At 42.0% G+C, this 12,852-nt stretch overlaps 2 protein-coding genes across 2 annotated transcripts in view; both read left to right on the top strand.

Annotated features, from left to right (window-relative positions):
• Positions 1-12,852, top strand: part of LOC125460551 (testis-expressed protein 264 homolog) — a 257,351-nt gene that overhangs the window by 47,341 nt on the left and 197,158 nt on the right. The gene's annotated exons all lie outside the window — the stretch shown is intronic.
• Positions 11,538-12,852, top strand: part of LOC125460550 (E3 SUMO-protein ligase ZBED1-like) — a 47,458-nt gene continuing 46,143 nt past the window's right edge. Inside the window, exon 1 of the mRNA XM_048548119.2 lies at positions 11,538-11,653. The gene's annotated coding sequence lies outside the window, so the exon portion shown is untranslated. The remainder of the gene's footprint in view (positions 11,654-12,852) is intronic.

The following is a 12,852-nucleotide window of genomic DNA, read 5'->3' as shown; positions in this document are numbered from 1 at the left end:
CCAGAGCATCAGCTACCAAACTGTCACCAACAAGGAAGAGGCCACTGGTGGACATGGAACAAAATAGGAAGACAAGGTGGATGGGTCTTGCAACTGTTCTGCTTCAGGGCTCTTCCTTTATACCTCATCAGTAGCAAGTATCTACATCACCTCATGGATACATTTCCAGAAAATGACTTGAAAGTGCTAAATTTATGCATTCTAATTTATTTTGATCCTGCTTCCTGCAGTGCTGCTTGTCTCATTAGGGACTACAAAAACCGTGAAAAGTGAGACCAGGCTTCAGGTTCATCAGCATCAAACATGGAGACACTTAAGAGTGCTCCACTATTTCTATTTTTAAATAATGTAAATGCATGCAGAGGGGAAAAACCTGAATATTCAGATTCATTCGAGAATCACTAACAAATCCTAACTGCCATTAATCTTTTTAAATACAGTCTTGCCTTGCAGTGACTTCTTGTTTCGTCTTTGCTGATTTGCCGAACACTACATTGCAAAATATAAATCACTCGGGCATAGTAAGAACTGCAGATGTTGAAGTCAGAGACAACACAGTGGAGCTGGAGGATTTTGACATTTTGGGTCGGGACCATTCCTGCTCTTCTGATGCTGCCTGATCTCCTGTGTTCCTCCAGCTCCATACTATATTGTCTATAACAAAATTATAAGTTGTCCAAAGCCTCCTCTTCTGTGTCATTTGTCAGCAAACTCCATATCCATTGCCTATATTCATTGGCTTTCAGTATCTTTTATGATGATTGTGCTAACTACAGAGCAGCTTCCCTGCTGTCTGCCACAGGCAAGATTGTTTCAAAGATCCTCCTCAATCACCTATTTATAGTGGTATCCATGTAGTGGTATTGCAGATATCATCTTTGCTGTGTGGCAAATATAAGAAGCACCTCAAGCCCTGGAGAAATATTAGTGTCACCTTCACAAAGTCTTTCAAATCTGAAGGCAAGAAAGGCAGTGCAGCAGCAATATCATCTTCAAAGCCAACATGCTCAGCATCCAGGTGCTTAATTATTTAAAACCAGCTCCACTGGACATGACAAGCTGTTTGTGTGTGCTACAGTAGACTACTGAAGTAACTACTTTCCTCACAACCTGGCAGATGACCTCCAGGAGTTTAACAGATGCACTTTAGGAATGTCCTCAAAGTATCTGCAAAGAGATCAAACACTCCTTTCCCTGAGGAAGAGTCATACTGGACTCAAAACATTAATTCTGCTTTCTCTCTCCACAGATGCTGCCAGACCTGCTGAGTTTCTCCAGCACACTCTGATTTTAATGCTGCTGCTTCTTTGGACTCCCTGGTTTGTCTTGAATCGAAATGGAAAACAACTTGAGAAGTCATTCACTACTGAGAGGCGTTGTCAGAAGCATATAAAGGCAAGTTCAGGGCATTGTAAAGAGGGTCCAAACACTTCAGTGGTCTCTTGCCCTGTATGTGACAGACTCTGCAGGTCACACATCAGACTGATCTTTGAAGCCATCGACCTGGAGTGGAAGCTCAATCCTGAAGGACTAAGTTCTTCATCCTCCTCTTCCCTTACCCTGTAACTAGCTCCATCCGTAAGTTCACACATTTACCGTAAAAGTAGGACCTCAAAGGTAGTAATCTCAGGATTGCTACCAGTGCCACGTGCTAGTCAGAGCAGAAATAAAAGAATAGCCAGGATGAATGCGTGGCTTGAGAGAGGGGTTCAGATTTTTGTGAAGTTGGAACTGGTTCTGGGGAAGGTCAATTACAAATTGGACGGTCTACACCTGGGCCAGACTGGAACCAATGTCCTTTTGCTAATGCTGTGGGGGAGGGTTTAAACTAATGTGGCAGGGGGATGGGAACCAAATATTGGACAGAAAGGAGGTAGTAACTAAAGCCTGTAGGGAGCTAGATAATGGAGTCAGCGTGACTAAAGGGAATAGTAGTCAGGGAGCAGATGACGAACACAAAGGGACAGGTGGTCTGAGGTGCATTTATTTTAATGCAAGACATGTAGCAGATAAGGCAGATGAGCTTAGGGCTTGGATCAGTACCTGGGAGTATGATGTTATTGCTATTCCTGAGACTTGGTTGAGGGAAGGGCAAATACTTGTCCCAGGATATCAATGCTTCACGCAGGAGTAAGACGGAAGTAAAAGGGGTGGAGGAATTGTAGTAAAGACGATATCACAGCTGTACTGAAGGGCGGCACAATGGAGGGCTCAAGCAGTGAGGCAATATGGGTAGAACTCAAAAATAGGGTGCAGTAACAATGTTGTGGCTGTACTACAGGCCTCCCAACAGCGAGCGTGAGATAGAGGTACAAATATGTAAACAGATTATGGAAAGGCGAAAGAGCAACAGGGTGGTGGTGATGGGAGATTTTAACTTTCCCAACATTAACTGGGATTCACTCAGTGTTAGGGGTCAAGATGGAGCAGAATTCGTAAGGAACGTCCAGGAGGGTTTTCTAGAGCAGTATGTATGTAGTCCGACTCGGGAAGGGGCTATACTGGACCTGGCGGTCGAAATTACAGTAGGGGACTACTTTGGAAATAGTGACCACAATTCCGTAAGTTTTACAATACTCGTGGACAAAGATGAGTGGTCCTAAAGGAAGAGTTCTAAACTGGGGGAAGGCCAACTATACCAAAAGTTGGCAGGGTCTGGGGAATGCAGATTGGGAGAAACTGTTTGACGGTAAATCCACATTTGATATGTGGGAGGCTTTTAAAGAGAGGTTGATTAGCGTGCAGGAGAGACATGTCCCTGTGAAAATGAGGGAATCATGAATGACAGGTGAAATTGTGAGATTAGCTAAAGAGAAAAAAGGAAGTGTACATAAGATCTAGGTGACTGAAGACAGATGAAGCTTTGGAAGAATATAGGAATGTAGGGCAAATCTGAAACAAGGAATTAAGAGGGCTAAGAGGAGACATGAGATATTGTTAGCAAACATGGTTAAGGAAAATCCGAAAGCCTTTTATTCATATATAAAGAGCAAGAGGGTAACTAGAGAAAGGATTAACCCGCTTAAGGACAAAGAAGGAAAGTTATGCGTTGAGTCAGAGAAAATGGGTGACATTCTTAACGAGTTTTTTGCATCAGTATTCACAAGGAGAGGGACATGACAGATGTTGAGGTTAGGGATAGATGTTTGATTACTCGAGGTCAAGTTGGCATCAGGAGAGAGGAAGTGTTGGGTATTCTAAAAGGCATTAAGGCGGACAAGTTCCCAGGTCTGGATGGGATCTATCCCAGGTTATTGAGGGAAGCGAGAGAAGAAATAGCCGGGGCCTTAACAGTTACCTTTGCAGCATCCTTAAACATGGGTGAAGTCCCGGACGACTGGACAATTGTTAATGTTGTCCCCTTGTTTAAGAAGGGTTGCAGGGATAATCCAGGTAATTATCGAACGGTGAGCCTGATGTCAGTGGTAGGGAAACTGCTGGAGAAGATACTGAGGGATACCATCTATTCCCATTTGGAAGAAAATGGGCTTATCAGTGATAGACAACATGGTTTTGTGCAGGGAAGATCCTGTCTTACCAACTTAATAGAATTCTTTGTCACGTCCTCAAAGTTGATTGATGGAAGGGCTACAGATGTCATATACATGGACTTCAGTAAGGCGTTTGATAAGGTTCCCCCATGGCAGACTGATAGAGAAAGTGAAGTCACGTGGGGTTCAGGGTGTACTAGCTAGATGGATAAAAAAACTGGCTGGGCAACAGGAGACAGAGAATAGTAGTGGAAGGGGGACCACTGTTGTTTGTGACATACTTAAATGATCTGGAGGAAGGTATAGATGGTCTGATTAGCAAGTTTGCAGATGACACTAAGATTGGTGGAGTAGCAGATAGTGAAGGGGACTGTCAGAGATTACAGCAGAACATAGATTGGAGAGTTGGGCAGATAAATGGCAAATGGAGTTCAATCCGGGCAACTGAGGTGATGCATTTTGGAAGATCTAATTCAAGAGCGAATTATACAGTAAATAGAAAAGTCTGGGGAAAACTGATGTACAGGAGAGATCTGGTGTTCAGGTCCATTGTTCCCTGAAGGTGGCAACGCAGATCAATAGGGTGGTCAAGAAGGCTTACAGCATGCTTCCCTTCATTGGGCGGGGTGTTGAGTACAAGAGTTGGCAGGTCATGTTACTGTTGTTTCAGACTTTGGTTCGGCCACGTTTGGAGTACTGCGTACAGTTCTGGTTGCCACATTACTAAAAGGATGTGGATGCTTTGGAGAGGGTGCAGAGGAGGTTCAGCAGGATGTTGCTTGGTATGGATGGCGCTAGCTATGAAGAAAGGTTGAGTAGATTAGGATTATTTTCATTAGAAAGATGGAGATTGAGGGGGGACCTGACTTGAGATCTACGAAATCATGAGGGGTATTAGACAAGGTGGATAGCAAGAAGCTTTTTCCCAAAGTGGGGAACTCAGTTACTAGGGGTCATGAGTTCAAAGTGAGAGGAGGAAGGTTTATGGGAGATATGTGTGGAAAGTTCTTTACGCAGAGGGTGGTGGGTGCCTGGAATGCGTTGCCAGTGGAGGTGGTAGATGCTGTCACGTTAGTGTCTTTTAAGATGTATCTGGACAGGTACGTGGATGGGCAGGGAGCAAAGGGATACAGACCCTTAGAAAATAGATGATAGGCTTAGACAGAGGATCTCAATTGGTGCAGGCTTGGAGGGCCGAAGGGCCTGTTCCTGTGCTGTAATTTTCTTTGTTCTAATGTACTGACGTGGCGATTTGCTAGGGTTGCTTGGGTGGATTCAAAACTTGTAAAGGGGGAGCGGGTTTGGGAACCAGGAAAGAAATCAGTCTGAAACTAGTACGGTTGGGTAAAGGAGTAGGTCAAACAGAAGGGTAGGCAGGGACAAAGTAGAGAACAAGGTAGGGCTGATAAATTAATTTGCATTTATTTCACTGCAAGCAGGCTAACAGATAAGGAAGATGAACTCCAGTTATGGTTAGGGACATTGGACTGGCATATCATAGCTATTACTGAAATGTGATTCAGGGATGGATAGGCCTGGCAACTTAACGTTCTGGGGTATAGATGCTATTGGAAGGGTTGAAAGAGGGGCAAGAGAGGATGGGGAGTGCTGTGTTTGATTCAGGATAATATGGCTGTACTCGGAGAGGATATTCCTGGAAATATGTCCAAGAAGTTATTTGAGTGGAACTGAGAAATAAGAAAGGAATGACTACCTTATTGGGATTGTTCTATAGACACCCCCAATAGTCAGCAGAAAATTGAGAAACAAATTTGTAAGTAGATCTCTTGTTACCCGTGAGAATAATAGGTGGTTGTGGAGGGGATTTTAACTTTTTTGCAAATGTAGACTGGGACTGCCATTGTGTTAAGGGCTTGGATGGAGAGGAATTTAAATGTGAACAAGAACATTTTCTGATGCAGACTATGGGTATACCTACTAGAGAAGGTGGAAAACATGACATACTCTTGGGAAATAAGGCAGGGCAGGTGGCTGAGGTGTCAGTGGGGGAGCACTTTGGGGCCAGTGATCATAATTCTATTATTTTTAAAATTAGTGATGGAAAAGGATACACTGGATCTAATAGTTTAAGTTTTAAATTGAAGGAAGGCCAATTTTGACAGTATTAGGCATGAGCTTGCAAAAGTTGATTGGGGGCAGATATGCGTAGGTAAAGGGATGCCTGGAAAATGGGAAGCTTTCAAAAATGAGATAACAAGAGTCCAGATTCAGTATGTTCCTGTTAGTGTGAAGGCAAAGGCTGGTAGGTGTAGGGAATGCTGGATGACTAGAGAAATTGAGGTTTTGGTCAAGAAGGAAGCCAGTAGGTATAGATAGCAGAAATCCAGTGAATCCCTAGAAGAGTGCAAAGGCGGTAATAATGTACTTAAGAGGGAAGTCAGGAAGGCAAAAAGAGGACATGAGATAGTTTTGCTAAATAGGGTTAAGAAGAATCCAAGGGATTCTACAAGTACGTTAAGGACAAAAAGGTAACTAGGGAGAGAATAGGGCCCCTTAAGGATCAGACAGATTGTCTATGTGTGCAACTGCAGGAGATGGAGGAGGTACTAAATAAGTATTTTGCGTCAGTGTTGAGTGTGGAGAAGGATATGGAAGATGGAGAATGTGGGGAAATAAATTAATGACCTTTTGAAAAATATCCATATTATAGAGGAAGTGGTGCTAGACATCTTAAAACGCATGAATGTGCATAAATCCCTCGGACCTGATCAGGTGTATCCTAGAACTCTGGGAAGCTAGGGACCCTTGCTGAGATATTTTAGATTAGATTCCCTACAGTGTGGAAACAGGCCCTTCGGCCCAACAGGTCCACACCGCCCCTTGAAGCATCCCACTCTGACCCATTCCCCTATAACCCACACACTCCTGAACGCTACGGGCAATTTAGCATGGCCAATTCACCTAGCCTGCACATCTTTGCACTGTGGGAGGAAACCAGAGCACTGGGAGGAACCCCACGCAGACACTGGGAGAATGTGCAAACTCTACACACGGTCACCCGAGGTTGGAATCGAACCCGGATCCCTAGTGCTATGAGGCAGCAGTGCTAACCACTGAGCCATCATGCCACCCCACGGTTTGTATCAGCGATAGCCACAGTTGAAGTGTTAGAAGACTGGAGGTTGGCTCTCATGGTGCCACTGTTTTTAAAAACTGGTGGTAAGGAAAAGCCAGGGAACTATAGACTGATGAACCTGACATTGGTGGTGGGCAAGTTGTCGGAGGGAATCCTGAGAGACAGGATTTACATGTATTTGGAAAGGCAAGGATTGATTAGCGATAGTCAACATGGCAGTGAGATAAGCACATTGGAACAACAATACCTCACAGCCATTGAACTTCTTAAAATCTGACTTATACCAAAATGCTTTGTGTGGGAAATCGTGTCTCGTGAACTTGATTGCTTCTGCAAAAAAAAACTCAATGATGAGGATTGCTGAGGCCCCAGCAGTGACTGTGATCTATATGCACTTGAGTAAGGCATTTGACAAGGTTCCTCATGGTAGACTAGAAGCTGGAAGCTGGAAGGACACAGCAAGCCAGCAGCATCTGAAGAAGGGCAATACTAGAAACATTGACAGCTCCTTTCCTCCAGGTGCTGCCTGGCTTGCTGTGTTCTTCCAGCCTCCTGTTTGTCTATTTGGATACAGAACTGGCTCAAAAGTATAAGACAGGGTGGTGGTGGAGCGTTGCTTTTCAGACTAAGCAGTGCTGGGTCCACTGCTTTTTGTTATTTATATAAATGATTTGGATGTGAACACAAGAGGTATGGTTAGTAAGTTTGTAGATGACACCAAAATTGGCAGCGTAGTGGATAGCCAAGAAGGTCACCTCAGACTACAATGGGATCTTGATTTAGATGGACCAATGGGCTGAGGAGTGGCAGATGGTGTTTAATTTAAATAAATGTGAGGTGCTGCATTTTGGAAAGGCAAATCAGGGTAGGGCTTATACACTCAGTGGTAAGGTCCTGGGGAGCGTTGCTGAACAAAGAGACCTTAGAGTATAGGTTCATAGTTCCTTGAAAGTGGAGTCGCTGGAAAACAGGGTAGTGAAGAAGGCATTTAAAATGCTTGCCTTATTGGTCAGTGCATTGAGAATAAGAGTTGGTAGGTCATGTTGCGGCTGTACAGGTTAGGCCACAGTCGGAATACTGCGTTCAATTCTGGTCTCCCTGCCAGGGGAAGGATGTTCTGAAACTTGAAAGGGTTCAGAAAAGATTTTCAAGGATGTTGGCAGCGTTGGAGGGCTTGAGCTATCGGGAGAGGCTCAATATGCTGCGGCTGTTTCTTCTGGAGCATCGGAGGCTGAGGTGTGACTTTATAGAAGTTTGTAAAATTGAGGAGCATAGATAGGGTAAATTGCGAAAGGTCTTTTCCCAGCGTGGGAGGAGAATCCAAAACTAGAGGGCACAAGTTTCAGGTGAGAGGGGGAAGATTTTAAAAGGGACCTGAGGAGCAACGTCTTCATGCAGAGCGTGGTGTGTGTATGGAATGAGCTGCCAGAGGAAGTGGTGGGGGCTGATACAATTACAGCATTTAAAATGCAACTGGATGGATATATGAATAGAAAGGGTTCAGAGGGATATGGGCCAAATGCTGGTAAATAGGACTGATTTATTTAGCTTATCTGGTCAGTGTAGATTATTTGGACCGAAGGGTCTCTTTCCATGCTTATATCTCTCACACTCCGACTCGTTGCTTATTTACATGTCAACAACTTGTTGCCTTGATGCCTTATTATTAAGAAAAACTTTTGAGTAAACTTTGCTTTAAAACACGATACACAAAAAGAATTGCTTTTCCCAAATCCTTTATGTGGAGAAAGAAATCTCAAATTCAGAAAACATGACAGTTAGTATTAATTTCCAATTAGCAAAGCAACAACACAGGACTGCACACTGGGCTTCCTGAGTTTGAATGTCAGGTTTAATTAGTGCTGGTGCTTTAACTGCCCCTTTCTGAGACTTTGCTTCAGTGAACACAGTCATGTTGTTCAGAAGAAATTGCAAGCATTATTCATTGTTTCATCATTGGCAAAAAGAAACAAACCAAGGAAACCAATTATTATTCTTATTATCTCTTGTGTTGTAAATGGACAAATTGTTTGGTAACAATATGGAATGCATTAAACTAAGTAGTGTGTGTGTGTGTGTGTGTATGTATGTGTATATATATATTTATTTTAAGTGATTTAGATCAAGTAGTGCAAATAATTAAAATGTGAATTGTGTAAGACTGACCTAAACTAACATTATATTACTAACAGCCTAATGTACATATTTACATTGCATTTGCCTATATTCACAAGGGTGCTTGTAAATGAAGTATTAAAGGAAGAGAGCATTCCCAGAAGTGTAAGTGTTTTTTTGTATCTGATCTGTTCTGAGATTAGCAAACAGTCCACAAATAAACCCATAAACTATTCTAATGGCCATTTCAAGTGACGTATTACAGTAAATTGTGACCAAGAATAACAGTTCATTCACTGAAATATGCTACTGGCAACTCTTGAATCTGCACGTTCTGTACAAAAGCTGATACTTTAAAGTCTCCTTTTTAAAGATGACTCAGTTCAAGTTGTTTGCTTTAAATTGACAATATAGTGGCAGTATACTTGTTTAGTGTTCTACCTCCTACTTTGTGGCCTACCTTCTCTCCAGATCTTCCCCATGCTTCTGCTGTTGCACTCAGTTCTGAGAATTTCCTGGCATTCCTTCACTTCTTGCCCCTGCCCACGCAATCCCTCTTTCTTTTCAGCCTCCCCAGTTCTTATTCCTGCACTCTATTGTTAGTTACCCTTTGAAATTTCTGGCTCCTGTTCTGAACTCGCACTGCACGGTGGCTCAGTGGTTAGCACTGCAGCCTCACAGCACCAGGGACCCGGGTTCGATTCCAGCCTCGGGTGACTGTGTGGAGTTTGCACATTCTCCCCGTGTCTGCGTGGGTTTCCTCCGGGTGCTCCGGTTTCTTCCCACAGTCCAAAGATGTGCAGGCCAGGTGGATTGGCCATGCTAAATTGCCCGTAGTGTTCAGGGATGTGTGGGTTGCAGAGGAATGGGCCTGGGTGGGATGCTCCAAGGGGTGGTGTGGACTTGTTGGGCTGAAGGGCCTGTTTCCACACTGTAGGGAATCTAATCTAATCTAATCTAAACTCCTGGACTCCACCTGAAAAAACACATGCTGGTCTGTGCAGGTAGTCTGCCTGCACTGACTAGTTTCTGCCACTAGATGGAGTGTGTTCTATTAAATATAATAGGCGAATGTAGTTTTGTCATATTTTTACATTTATTTTGTATTTCTGAATTTAATGTTATTTTATTTATGAATGTCAGATTTAGAATTGTAAACCATTTCATGTATGACTAAATATCCTCTGCTGAAAAGTGCAGAAATATCACACTGTACAGTGATTCTTTTACATCTAATGATTTATTTTGCAAGTTCATTTAACTAGAGCTGCATAATACTGGAGATGCACAGTATTTCAAACTGTACTTTGTTTTATCAGAGCAAGAAATGTCCAAAGGAATCCAGCTCTAGTTTTACATTGCTTTCTGTGGGAAACTGTGTTTGTCTTAATGTCACAATTTTTAGAAACATAACCACACGTACTGTATCCTTCTACTGTGTGTCTCTTTCATGATTTTCCACATGTATAGTTTGGAACCTGGCTTATCTTGAAAATTTTCCTAATTAAATTAATAATGAATAAAGATCAGTTTAACAAATGAAGTTAATTTCGCCCCATGGATTTTGATGTTCTAGATGTTTGCTGGCAGTTATTGAGGCACTGACGCATGTTCAGGAAAGGGTCATTGGAATGACTTACTGTCATAGACCTTAATTACTGAGGGGGGTGTGGAAGTTGGGGGAGTGTGTGTATTGGGTCTCTTTCTATTCTAGGGATTAAAAAAAAATCAAGGGGATTTGATCGAGTCTTTAAAAATCATGAACACTTCACACATTCTTCGATAACAAGAAGTTTCATTGCCTGATGGCAAGAGGTACAATGATATTTGATCAAGCATAATTATTAGCACTTCAAGAAGCTGTTGCATATACATCTGCTCCTCCAAACATGATATTAGAACTTGGTCTCCACCCACATACTATCTGTGATATCAGTAGAATCGGTGAAGCTAATGTAGCATTAATGCCTTACAACCCACTGTATTTATACACCATTCCCCCCCACCTCCCAGCCCAACCTCTTTGCTGCCTCCTCCCCTCAAATTTATCCCTTTTATACAATCACACACAAGTGTATATTCCATTTTGCCACTACACCATCTCCCTCAGATCTTTGCCTTTACAAGTGCTGGTGGTCTGGATGTTTCACACTTTTCACAGAATGTGCTTTCTTTCAGACCTAGAAGTGTTCCTTTTTGCAGTATCATTAAGGCTTAGACCAATCAGTTTTGTGTTCTTGACTGCACCTTGATTTTTATGCACACAAATGTGACTCCCATGGAATCATGCAGCTTCTCTCCCTCAGGTTGTGATTCAGACTGAACGTTTTCAGTTATCCCTTATAGCTGTTTCACTGGTGAAGCAGTTTTTTTTCCCGACAGTCAGTTGAGTTACCAAGTGATTTCTGTTTTCTTAGCACTATCCCTGTCACTGAATTAAGAGTTTCCGGAGAGAAGATTGACTATTCCATCAGAGCTGAGAAGCCCATGACTTCCTTTTGTGTTGACAATGTTAAACAGCTGTTTTATGTCAACAGAAGTGGTTTCATTTATTCATTCTTTTGGGTTTGCCATGAGTCTGGGAAGTCAATGAAGCCTTCCGCTGGTTGCCTGTTGATAATTTTTGTCAAAAATGGTCTCTTCCTGGACGAGTATTTTGACCGCTTCTTGTTTCTTGACCCATTGTTCTCTAAGATTTCTGCCATCTCTTCTGAGTTTGGGCGCAGGCTCGGAAATGAAGTTGGTTGATTGGGAACAGTGTACATATTTTCAATTTTCTCCTGTCTGATATGTTGTAGTGTAAATTGTTACATTCCCATGGTTTTGCCAGTTACTCTGTAGTATTACCTCTGCTTGTAATTTTCTACTATTAGAAAAGCCACAGTAACTGATCTGATAGGACAGCAACACTTCCAGTATCAAACACAAAATCAACAGGATGCACACTGATGTAAGTTCTGTCTCTTTTGGATTGTCTGGAGTAACTCGTTCCCAAAGAAATGTCAATGGGGATACATTTTAAATGTGTCGGGCTTTAAACGTGTGTTATGCCTTCATCAATACTGTTTTAAATTCAATGATTGTTCAGCTTGTTAGACTGTACCACAGTATTTACTTCCAGTTTTTTAATTCTGTATTTCTGTAATACTGTATTGAATTTTTCAATAGAGCTTGGAATTGTATTCTAGTAATTTACTGCTTTCAAACTCTTTAAATCTGGCCCTTTGTACTTCCGTGTTTCTATACTGTCTGCTGTATTTTCCTGCCATTTTAATGATTTAGTCACTGTTTGCTTTTTCTAATGTTTCGAGTCCTAGTCCTATTAATTTTCCTGGCTTTTCTTTTTCTGCTTGACTCTCTGACAAGATTTTTGCTTAGATTTGCTCATTTTTGGCTTAAATACATTTAGACACCTTCCTGATCTTGTGGCTCCAGACTAAAAGTATTTTCTGGCCTTTTCGTAGTTTGTTGCAGCAGAATCTCATAAAGCCTATTGTTAGCAATAGGTGAGAACACTCTCCCTTTTATTCTAAAGGTGAACCGATCGCCTTCCTCTTCCTGTCTTTGCATAATTTTCTTTTTATAAAGTTATTCCTTTTTCCTTTTGGGATCTCAAGCTTTAACTTCACATCTTGGAACCATCATCTCCTTCCAGACCCACCTTCACAGAATCACCTCTGTGTTTTCTAAGTGTGACTGGCATTTCAGTCTCACTTCTAATCCCATACTCTTGCCCCAGAGGGTCTAAGCAGTTTTTCCTTTGGAGAGCTGAACTTGTCTTTTTATTCGTCCATAGCTGCTACTTTCTCATTCAGTTGATATTCAATTTTTATTTGCTGACTGATGGACTGTCTTTGTTTTCTTACAGCTGTAATGCTATTTTGAATGATCTCTTCCTGATTTTCTGCCTTTGGCAGAATTCAGATCCATATTGCTACAACCATATATTTTCTCAGAAGACCATGCCCAGTACCTTTTTTTTAATGGTATTCATCACTTCTATCAGTATATCATGGGGAGGAGTAGTTTGAGATCTTTTGCCACTAATCTTGCTTTGTCTTGGGGTTATCTAATGATTAACGATAGAGTGTACATATGAAGAGTATCTACAGAAAAAGATGCTTTTCTTAGCTAACAAAATGGTTTGTT

The sequence above is a fragment of the Stegostoma tigrinum genome, chromosome 11, assembly GCF_030684315.1.
Source record: "Stegostoma tigrinum isolate sSteTig4 chromosome 11, sSteTig4.hap1, whole genome shotgun sequence".
Taxonomy (NCBI): Eukaryota; Metazoa; Chordata; class Chondrichthyes; order Orectolobiformes; family Stegostomatidae; genus Stegostoma; species Stegostoma tigrinum.
The sequence above is the reverse complement of the archived record's forward strand: the minus strand, read 5'-3'. Positions and strand labels throughout refer to the sequence as shown.